We start from the raw sequence: 10,883 nt of genomic DNA, 5'->3' as shown, positions 1-10,883 counted from the left end.
ATAAGTAATGAGGGTTCACCTTCTAATTAATCATCTACTTGATTCTCGAAGAAAATCTCGAGTTAAAACTTAAGAATCAAGTCGATCGTTGATTATATAAAACTTGTTATATGAATAAAATCATAAGAATGTGAAAACAAGTTTCTAGGGTTTTAGAACAGTAGAAATTCTAAGCCTCAACTCATATGATGACCCCCATGGCTTATTTATAGGTTTAGAAGACTTAGAAGTAGACTAGGATTGCAAAAAGTCTATTTTAAAAAGTGGTGTCGTCCTCAGGGACCGGTCCTCTCGAGAAGACGGGTCTGTTAGAGACTGGTCCCTTAGGTGGGAGACCGGTCCCTTGCTGCGTGACAGAAAACACAACGTTCGGGAACCGGTCTCTCATGCCATAGACCGGTCTCTCTCTGCGAGTCAAAAATCCCAACGTTCGGGAACCGGTCTCTCATGCCAGAGACCGGTTGCACCGCCTTAGAGACCGGTCCTTCAGATCAGGAGACCGATTGCATTGGACTTTCACGCAGAGAGGACTCTCGGGAACCGGTCTCTCATCACAGGTGACCGGTCCGAGCACATTGAAAACTTCAGTTTGTGCTTTCTATAGCAATCCAAGTCTTCTAAACTTATATTTAGATAGTTTAAACACACCACAAATGATCTAACATTCATACCTGAGGTGTCGAGCTTTCCGAATAGGTCTTTTATTCTTCAAAGTGAATATTCTCTTCAAACTTCCGCGATCAACTCTTCAAGACTCCATTCGACTTCACGAAAATCCGCCAACCTAGAAAATCCTTAACAATCTCCCCCTTTGGCGATTTCGTGACAAAACATAATACAACGCTCAAACACAACTCAGAAACAATAAAAAGAAGATCATCGCAATCACCAAACGACAATCTCCTGCATGATCGATCCAATAAAAGACAAATTATATTTTTCTCACAATCCTAATACAAACTCTATGACTTAGACATGGAGTCTTGAAGTCTTGAAAGTTCCTGCAAAAAACATTATCAAAACACAGTCAAGATCCAAGAATTTTCATTAAAGATCAAACATAAACAGCCATATAGTCAAGAGTTACGTTAGAAAACCATCAACACCTAAATAAGCATCATTATCATCATCTAAATACATCACAATCATCATCATCTAAATACATCACCATCATCATCATCTAAATACATCATCTAAAAAACATCAAAATATCATCTAAATAAAAAGGAGCATCTAAAAAGCATATCATCTAAATAAAAAGCAGCATCATCATGCATTATCATCATCATCATCTCCCTCTTTTTGTCAAGAAAACGCCAAAACGACAAAAAGAGGAACCCTGCACCACTCAATCTGAGTCGTCACCTTGCGGAGGAAGATCTGAGCTACAACAATCCAATTTATCAAAGATCGCCTTCATTAAACGCTTAATCTTGCTCACATCCTTTCTTAATCTTGCACCGTCCTGGAGACCGGTCCCTCAGATCAGGAGATCGGTTGTATTGGACTTTCACGCAGAGAGGACTCTCGGGAACCGGTCTCTCATCACAGGGGACCGGTCCCAGCACATTGAAAACTTCAGTTTGTGTTTTCTATAGCAATCCAAATCTTCTAAACTTATATTTAGATAGTTTAAACACACCACAAATGATCTAACATTCATACCTGAGGTGTCGAGCTTTCCGAATAGGTCATTTATTCTTCAAAGTGAATCTTCTCTTCAAACTTCTGCGATCAACTCTTCAAGACTCCATTCGACTTCACGAAAATCTGCCAACCTAGAAAATCCTACACAGATAGTTGTATATGTGCATGTTGCATGAAATACTAGTGAACATATATGCATGTGAAAATGTTGTGAGAATAGACTAGATTCATGAGGAATTAGTTATGTGAACCTATGGCATTATGAGAATTGGAAACTATTGCATATGTGGTCGAGTGTGTGAGTATTGCATGCCTTGTGATGGATAGGGATGTGGGATTCTGGCGGTCCTTGGGCGGGAGGACAATGATCATACTCGCGTCGTCTGTTGTGGCTTGTGGAGGTTGCGCCTCCCAAGCAGGTAGCTCCGGAGTTGTATCACAGTGAGATAGATACGGGGGTCTCCCCCGGCAGACGGTCACGGTCGCGTGACAATGTGTTGCAAGTCGTGGTTCGACCTTTGGGCGAACCAATTGGATTGAATCAAGGCATGGTCATGGCATTTCATATATTTGTTGCATACTTGGTAGAACTTATACTTGTTGACATGTTTGGTAAAGGCATAGCTACACATTTGAAGCATGATATTGATGCATGAGCATGTTAGGCTTATTGTTCTATTCTTTGTCATATTGACCTATCTATTGTTTCTATGCCTTCTTAGACCTAGTGGGAAAATCGGCGGGGTCGGCGGCCGAACCTACTGGAAACTTTGTTTAGTTCTCACACGCTGTTTTGCATAGCCAAGCACGAGCGTGTACGTTGAGGATCGTGGCAAGGGCATTTCCCTAGATAGTGTGGACCACCGCCATTAGCTCACTAGAGAAAAGAATGAAATGTAAAACCCTTTTGTGAAACAAATGTAGAGCCATTTTGGGATATGTGATGTCATTTTGTTGTATAAATGAGAAGTAAAGTGAAGAATGTAAATGTTTCCTATGTGAACAAGTGATGTAATAGATAGCTTTATTTCTCTCGCATCTGTCACTACAGCAAAACTAGGTTATAGGGACACTTTCTTGGGACACTTTAGTATAAGTGTTCCAAATATATTAAAAAATGTTTGAAATTAGAAAAAAGAATTGCAAGGCCCAAATAAACACCTAAATTACAAAAAAAAAAGAGAAAAAAAATAGGTCTCTTCCTGGGTCGTATCCCTCTTCTCCCCTCACCACCTCTTCTCCCTTCACTAAACCCGTCGAAACCCTAGAAATCAGCCCTCGCGCTCTTCCTCCGCCGTAGCACCCGAAGAGATAAGGCACGAGACACCACGGTCGCCGGGGGATTGGCACCAAACGTCGAGGCGGCGGCGGTGTTGGGGGAGGAGTCCGGCGACCGTTTACTGGCTGTGCTCGCGGCTCGTTGAAGGTGTGGAAGGAGGAGAAGGAGAAGGTAAGCTAGATTGATACTAGGGTTTCTTATTCATGAGAATTTAGGGTGTAATCTCTTGTGAGAATCTCTTTGTGCGTGAATTGCTTGCTTGTTTGTGCATGAATCGAATCTGATCTATTTGATTAAGCTTTTAGTGATTCATACGCTTTTAGAAAGCTTCCAAAATTGCTGATTGGATTGTTGGGACAGTTGTTGTCATGCCCCAGGCCCGAGGCCGCTACCAATTTGGTCCGGTTCGAGCGCGGCAGACGGACGCCGAACGGACAAGAACTCCCCTGTCCGCCCAAGGCCAAACAACCTGATCAAGTACAATTAAGCGCCCAGGAATTGCTTAAATAACATACATGATCAAATACTATGCACACAAGTGCAATACTACTAAGAGCAAGAACCACAAGTGAATGTAGAAGTGTATAAAGAGAGAAATATCTAGCTATTACAACCATTCAACATTTACATAAGTTGATTACATTATATTTTCATCTTCCCAAAATGTAAATACATGTTCTCCTCAAAATACAAGTAGCTCTCCCCGATAACAATCCAAACATCTTCTAGTACACGAGGGTACTCTAATGCATAAGGAAAAGCTACTAACTAAGCTCACTTAGGGCGCTATGCCCTTGCCGAGATCCTTGCTCGGCTCGCCCCTGTGTGTACCTATACCCCAAAACCACATGGGGTGAGAACTATATAAATATAGTTCCCAGTGGGTTCGGACGCCGACTCCGCCGGTTTTCCTACTAGGTCTAAGCTGGCACAGATAGAGAGATAGATAGATATATAGAGAAATGAACTGCAACTACTCTATCATGCCACCAATGATAATAATGCATGCAATAACTACTATCATGCTAGTATCATGTCATGGGTATAGAAAAGTACATAGCAATGCAAGCTACAACATACACTATGTTTACTCAAGGTAATAATGCAAATCTACTATGCATTTCATGTTTATTACCCAATCTACTTGGTTAACCCGTAGGTTAAACCCTCGACTCACTCTCAATCTCATAGGTGAGGAGAAGCTGCACTCGCACATCGAGACCGTCTGCGGGACAACTACGTCTGCCCCTAGTGAAGTACTCCGGAGACTCGTGCCACGGTGGAGCGACCACCGACAGCGAAAACAGACTAGTGAGTATGATCCAATCCTCACAAGAGGATACCCTATCTACAAGGGTCAGAGTGGCTCTGCTGCACCATATACAATGCATCCTAGATGCCGGGATCTCTACTATCCCAAGAACCATGTCATATTTACTACACTAGACTCGATGCCACTCGTTCGATCATTGTAGTAATGTTCTGTAACTAATTGACATGCCACTCGTTCATGTTTAGTGTTTCTACTACACTAGTTCAATGCCACTCTACTAGGCTATCATATGTCCAAGTTCGGCTCTTTATGCCATTATAGGATTTTCATGTCACAAGACCCAATCCTCATACTACCCTAGTCCATGTGTTCGACTCATAAGTTACACTACTAAGAAGCATGCAAGAAAAAGAAAATATACATTTATTAATCCTATAATGCAATATGATCAACATATATATAACTTAGACATAAAAAGAAATCCGGATGCTTCGGGATGACACCCCCCACCTCTTGAGGGTATGGAGGCTATAGAAATGCCCTCCAACGAACTTTACGACGAGGCTTTAGCCTTCTTGGTCCAAATGAAGCTCGGTCGGTCTTGTTTTGCCAATAGCTTTTCACCCGCTTGACGAATGCAAAATCCAACTTCGCCCCAACGTTTAGGCACCTACCAATTAGGTTTACATGGTCTCAAATGAGATCAATCTCATACTTTACCAAAAATCCTATTTTGGTGCCCTAGGGTTAGCATCAAGCTAAACCCATCTCAAAACCCTAGATTCTAGCTTCAATCCCACCATTCATGGTGCTAGGGATCCATTTGATCCCATCCAAAGAGCTAAAACCCAAAAACCCTAAATTCCACAACTAGGGATAAAAGCCTACTACCCCTTGTTGTAGCTTCAAAGAGAGAAGAGAGGAAGAGGGAGAGGTCCAAAGCTTCCTCTAGCTTGATCTCCTCCTTCTTCTCCTTCCTTTTCTTCCTTCTTTTCCTTCTCTTCTCTTCTTCTTCTTCTTTTCCTTCTCTTTTCTTCTAGAGAGAGAGAGGGAGAGAAAAGAGTGTGAGTGGGAGAGTGTAATGAAGGTTGGAGAAAGAGAGAGGGACTCTTAAGCCCTCTAATGTAACAATATCTAGCTGGCCCCCTTCACTTTTCACTCTTTGCACTGCCCTTACTGGGCATTCTGCGCGCTGAGGGACCGGTCTCCCTGACTTGGGACCAGTCCCCGAGAGCCTCAGCTCGGGTCACGCGTTCGGGAACCGGTCTCTCCCAGAGAGACGGGTCCTCGGGAGACCTGTTCCCTACTGAGAGACCGATTCCTGAGAGCTGGGATTTCGGGACTTAGTCAAATTTTGGCTTTTCTCGCTGGGGTCACGTTCGGGGACCGGTCTCTCCCTGCCAGGGACCGGTTGCCTCAAGGATCCCCGCAACCACCAGCCGATGGGACCGGTCCCTCCCTGCCAGGGACCGGTCCCTGAGAGCAATTTTGCTCCAATGTAGGTTTTGCACTATTTGCTCTCGTGGACTCGTTTCTAATGCACTTTTGGTGATTTTAATATCTTTGGCTTTTCCAAAGCTCACCAACACGACCCTTGGTCGATTCTGGATGAAGTCTAACTCTCGTATTTCGAGAATTCACTTCCTTACAGTTGTACTTGTGAGGATCTGACTAGTTAGCAAAGAAATTTGTTGAATTCTTGAAGATTTCTTTAGATTATGTTTTCTGAATTTGTAGGGTTATGCAGCAAGGGATTTTGCTGAGCAAGACCATGCTAGGTTTGCCGATTCAGCGAGCCTGTTTGGCAAATTAAAACTTCCATATGAACATTTTTTCACATATCTCAACTCCCTCAACACTTGTTGGACAATAGTGAATTAGATTTATACATACACAGCCAAAAATCAAAGAGACCCACCCAAAAGGCAACCTGGAGTTTGGCCTTCTTATGTAACTTGACAGAAAACTACAATGTTGGCTTCATATTTACACTGGTATTTACAGAAGAATCATATACAAGCATATTTACACGGCCATCATAGAATAAGTCCTGGGGAATAAAAAAGTAAAGTAGAATTAGTATCCTAAATGAATCTCCATTTTAATTGCTCACAACATGATTCCACAGCTAAGAAGAGAGATATCCTAGTGGAAAATTTTTGCTTCCCTTCCTTTCTTCTTCTTTTTCATGATTTCATATTTAGTGTAACAAGAGCTTCAGTTCAATGTCATGGAAATGAAAGCATTTCAACCCAAGTTGAAAGAAATTAATCATATTTACGAGCTCTGAAGAGATGAAAGCCACTGTTCGACGTAATTCTTGCGTTCCGCACAACAAAATCAAGAAAAACGTTAGAACTATATAAGCAGTTGTATTAGTTAGATAAACTTTTCGTGATATAAACACCAGATGGAAACCAAAGAAATGTATAATAATTGTAAGATGCAAAGTCAACTATTGGCGTATGCTTAACCCTGGAGAAAATCGCTATCATTATCTAATTAGTGTTATAAGGAAAAAAAGAAAAATAATATTCTCAAATATTTCTGCTTCCTCCATAGTATACTCAAATATCTCTGCTCCCTTCAAAATTGTCACGCCCCGAGCCAAATCCTTTTGGCCGGTTCGAGAGCGTCGAACAGATGCCGAACGGACGGAGCCTCCCCCGTCCGCCCAAGTCTCAACAACAAGTATCAAAAGAGTATAAAGTTTGCATAAGCGGAAGCATACACACTGGCTTGCACGAGGGCAAGCAATAGCCAATAGTGAAAGTAAATAACTACACTCAGGAAATCAATTACACTTTTTCATCATTTCTTTTTACATCTCATTCCTCCAAAATATAACATTAATATTAAATAAACTCTTTTACATTGTTCATGTCCTTTCTTTTAACAACTATAATCATCAAAATACAAAAGATGATATATCAAAAGATTATGCAACTAAGAAATAAAACATCTCAGGCGGTCTCTACCTAGGGCGTGATGCCCTTACCGCGGTCGTCTGCCGGTTCGCTCGGTCCTAGCTCTGTGGAAATAGGGGTGTGAGAACTACAACAAAGTTCTCAGTGGGTTCGGCAACCAACCACGCCGACTATCCCACTAGGTCTAATCAGGCATAATAGAATAGAAGAAAGAAAGTAACCAACTAACAAATGCAACTAATATGTCTGAGCAATATAAAATGCGATGCTCGATATAATGCTCATGATGAATGCAGGATCACAATTTCTTTACCCAATCTCTTGGCTAGCCCGTAGGTTTCGCCCTCAACAAACTCACCAACCCAAAATCCCATTAACCAGGGAGATACCCGCTACAACCCGATCTGGGGAGTTACCCGCTACGACCCAGTGAGGTCGACTCCGGAGCACATCGCCCGAGAGGGAGCTACCACTCTCGAGCAAGGACTAAAGATGAGTACGATCAATCCTACATTGAGGATTCCAAGTTCAATCCATTCCTTAACTTTAAGGAAAACCATGCTCAATGACCCTTAACTCTAAGGTTGAAATGTCATAATATCTCAATCAATCTTTTCTTTGTATTCTTTACCAACACTTGTGTCATACACACTACTAAGTTCTTGTACTCATGCCACACTTATTTTCTAAGTGCTATGTTCTTGTTCTCATGCCAAATGTCACACTTATTTTCTAAGTGTTCTAGACTCAATAATGCCACTGGTTAAATCTATGTCATGGTGTCACTTTAGTTTACTAACCCTTCTAGGTTCTTGTCACTTGTCATGCATAAATAGGGTTTATAATTCTCACATTCTTGCAAATATTTCATACGAAATTAAATTCACAATCATGCAATAAAAGCTCACAATTAACCCTACTATGCAACATGCTCAATGTATACATATATGTTCAAACATGACACTTTAGACATAAGAGATTTTCAAGGTCCTTGGAATGCACCACCCACCTCGAGTGATCGTGTAGGTGTAGAATACGACGACTCCCGAACTTTACGAAAGCCAATTCCGCGTCTTATAACCAAAGTAGTGCTATATTAGGCCTTTTGTACACAAACCATACTTAAACATTTTCGTAACGTTAAACGGAGTTGTCCTACGCGTCGAGGACACCCCCAATTGGGTTTCTACGGGGTCAATTCGCCCCCGAAAAATTCTAGGGCAAAAGCCCCAAATTTGGTGCCCTAACCAAACCCATTGCTAAACCCTAGGTTTTGATCTCTAAAACAAGCAAAAGAGAGCTTGTCAAGCTTCTAGGTGCTCATCTAAGGTCAACTAAGCCATTTCTAGGGCATCCAAGATGAACCCTAGAAGTTCACCATGAGAGGACCTTGGGCTTCCATGGATTTTCATGGGGCTCAAGTCTCAAGAGGTGCTCTAATCATCAAAGAAGCTCCAAAACCTAAGTTCTCTTGGGATAAATCCAAACCCTAGCCTAAATTTTTATGAAACCATACCTTGGCCCAAAGCTCTCCAAGATCCTTCTTGTTGGAGAGATCCCAAACCCACCAAATCCACCAAAATTCCTTCTCCAAGCCATTCCTTCTTCTTCTCCAAGCTTTAGGGTTAGCTCTCTAGAGAGAGAAAAGAGAGAAAGTGAGAGAGATGTGTGAATGGCTGTAGAGGGAGAGGGGGTTGGGTATATAAGGTGTTGTAACATTTACAACAAGACCCCTCCACTTTATTCCCTGTGCACTGCCCAAACTGGGCATTTTTCGCAGTGAGGGACTGGTCTCCCCGACCTCGGACCGGTCCCGAAGAGCTCCTCCCGCGGACTGCGCAGACTGCGCGCGATGCAACCGGTCTCCCTCGATGGGACCGGTCTCTGGGGGACCGGTCTCTCCTCGCAAGGATCGGTTCCCGAGAACTGATTTTTCAGGACTTAGCCGATTTCTCAGTCACCTCACTGCCTACGCGTTCGGGGACCGGTCTCTCCCACCAGGGACCGGTCCCCGAGAGCACAAAACCTGCAGTTTGCATATTTTGAATGCCAAAGCTCTCGAAGGTCCCCCGAAATGCATTTTAGCATTATTTGACGCCTCCGGCCTCCGAAGCGTACCAACCTCGCACTTTGGCCAATTTGATCAAGGTTCGAATTTAATTATTGAGGTTTCGGTATGTTACAAAAATAATGCCTTCGATAGTTTTTCTTTGGAGTGAAATTAGAAGCACCAAACGAAAACTCTTGCCATAGGCTGTGAAACTCTTTTTTTTTTTTACTTTATCCTGCAATGTAATTTTAACCTTTTTCTATTATTTGTGCAAAAATAAAGCAGTAGCAGCAGCAGAAATAAAATGTCCTTTATGCTTGATACTTGATACTTGATGAACACACCTGCTTTTCTTTTGAGCGAAAAGGCTATTAGCTACTTGAATGTTGATAGAACTTGAAATTACTGGGGAAAAATGGATGGTGCCTCAATGAAAAGGAATGAAGTTGTGAGGGTCATTTGCAAATTGCCTATGGCTTACAGGGTAGTTACATTTTTACCTCTGGAGATATGATTACAATTTTGAATGGACGGTGCAGAGATTATATTCATATGTGATGTACCTGCGACACCCAATGATTAAGTTCAAATTGTTCTTTAGGCTCAGAATTTGCTTTGTTTTATAGTTCCAAGTAGTCCAGTTTTCTTAGCTTGGAACTAAATGCATTTCAAATCTCAGCCCAATATTTGCTTTTTATCTTAATTTTTTTGATTTTTGTTCTATCAGTTCGTTGTGATCGTGTAGTTTGGTTCTCAATCCTCATCGACACCGACCTCCTTGGTCCCACGAGGGCAATCCTCGACCCGGCAATCTGATCCGAGCCCTCGGTGGTGCCACTTCTCGATTCGGTGCTCCATTCCACTGGTAAGAGCTCTCGACCTCGAATCCTTAGTTTCGTCCATAAATTCTTTTGTATGGTATCCTGTATTGCAGTTGCCTTAAATTAGGCTATTTTGTAAGTTAAGCCGCTTGAGTCCCCAGTATTCTTATCTATTGTTATCTGTGAATAAAATAAGGCATTGGCTAAGAAGAAATTTTTGTTTTCTGACTACGAAAACATGTAATAATTTGATTTAGGTTGTGTATATGGAGGATCTAGAGGGGCATAGTGTGAAGGATCATAATATCTTTGTAACAGGGAAAACTAGAAAGTTTTTTTTTTTTTCTTTTGAGAGATTAGAAAGTTTTCTTTTATTGTTTGAAAGCTTAGAGTCGAATAAGTCCAATCCTATTAGGCATCTTTCTGACTAAGAAATTAGAGATAGTAAATTAAGTAAATTTAAAAGTAGCTGAACTAAGCTAAAAATACAAGAAGGCAGAACTAAAAAGTCTCAGCTACTGTACCATAGATAGTACTGTGCTATAGAAAGAGCAACTACAATATTAATGCTGCAAGGAATGAACCAACTTACTGTAGCGTTAGTAGAACCATTAAAATGATCAATAATTAGCAGTTTTAATATAATTCTTTGAAGTCTTAACTTTTCATCATATGCTTATGCTTTGTGGATGTCATCTTTGAGATCTCGTGGATCATCTCTATTGCATGACCGTCAACTAGTAATTTTTAGGGTATACTGGTGGAGACTAGTTTGATCCATTCTATTATGGTAGATTGTTATGCTTTTATCTAGACAAAGGACCTAGAAGGTTTTAATCATTTATCTAGTGAAGTGTATCAATGAGTTCATGAAGCTTGCAATGAT

The sequence above is a fragment of the Ananas comosus genome, linkage group 1 (assembly GCF_001540865.1).
Source record: "Ananas comosus cultivar F153 linkage group 1, ASM154086v1, whole genome shotgun sequence".
Taxonomy (NCBI): Eukaryota; Viridiplantae; Streptophyta; class Magnoliopsida; order Poales; family Bromeliaceae; genus Ananas; species Ananas comosus.
This window is presented reverse-complemented; position numbering follows the sequence as displayed.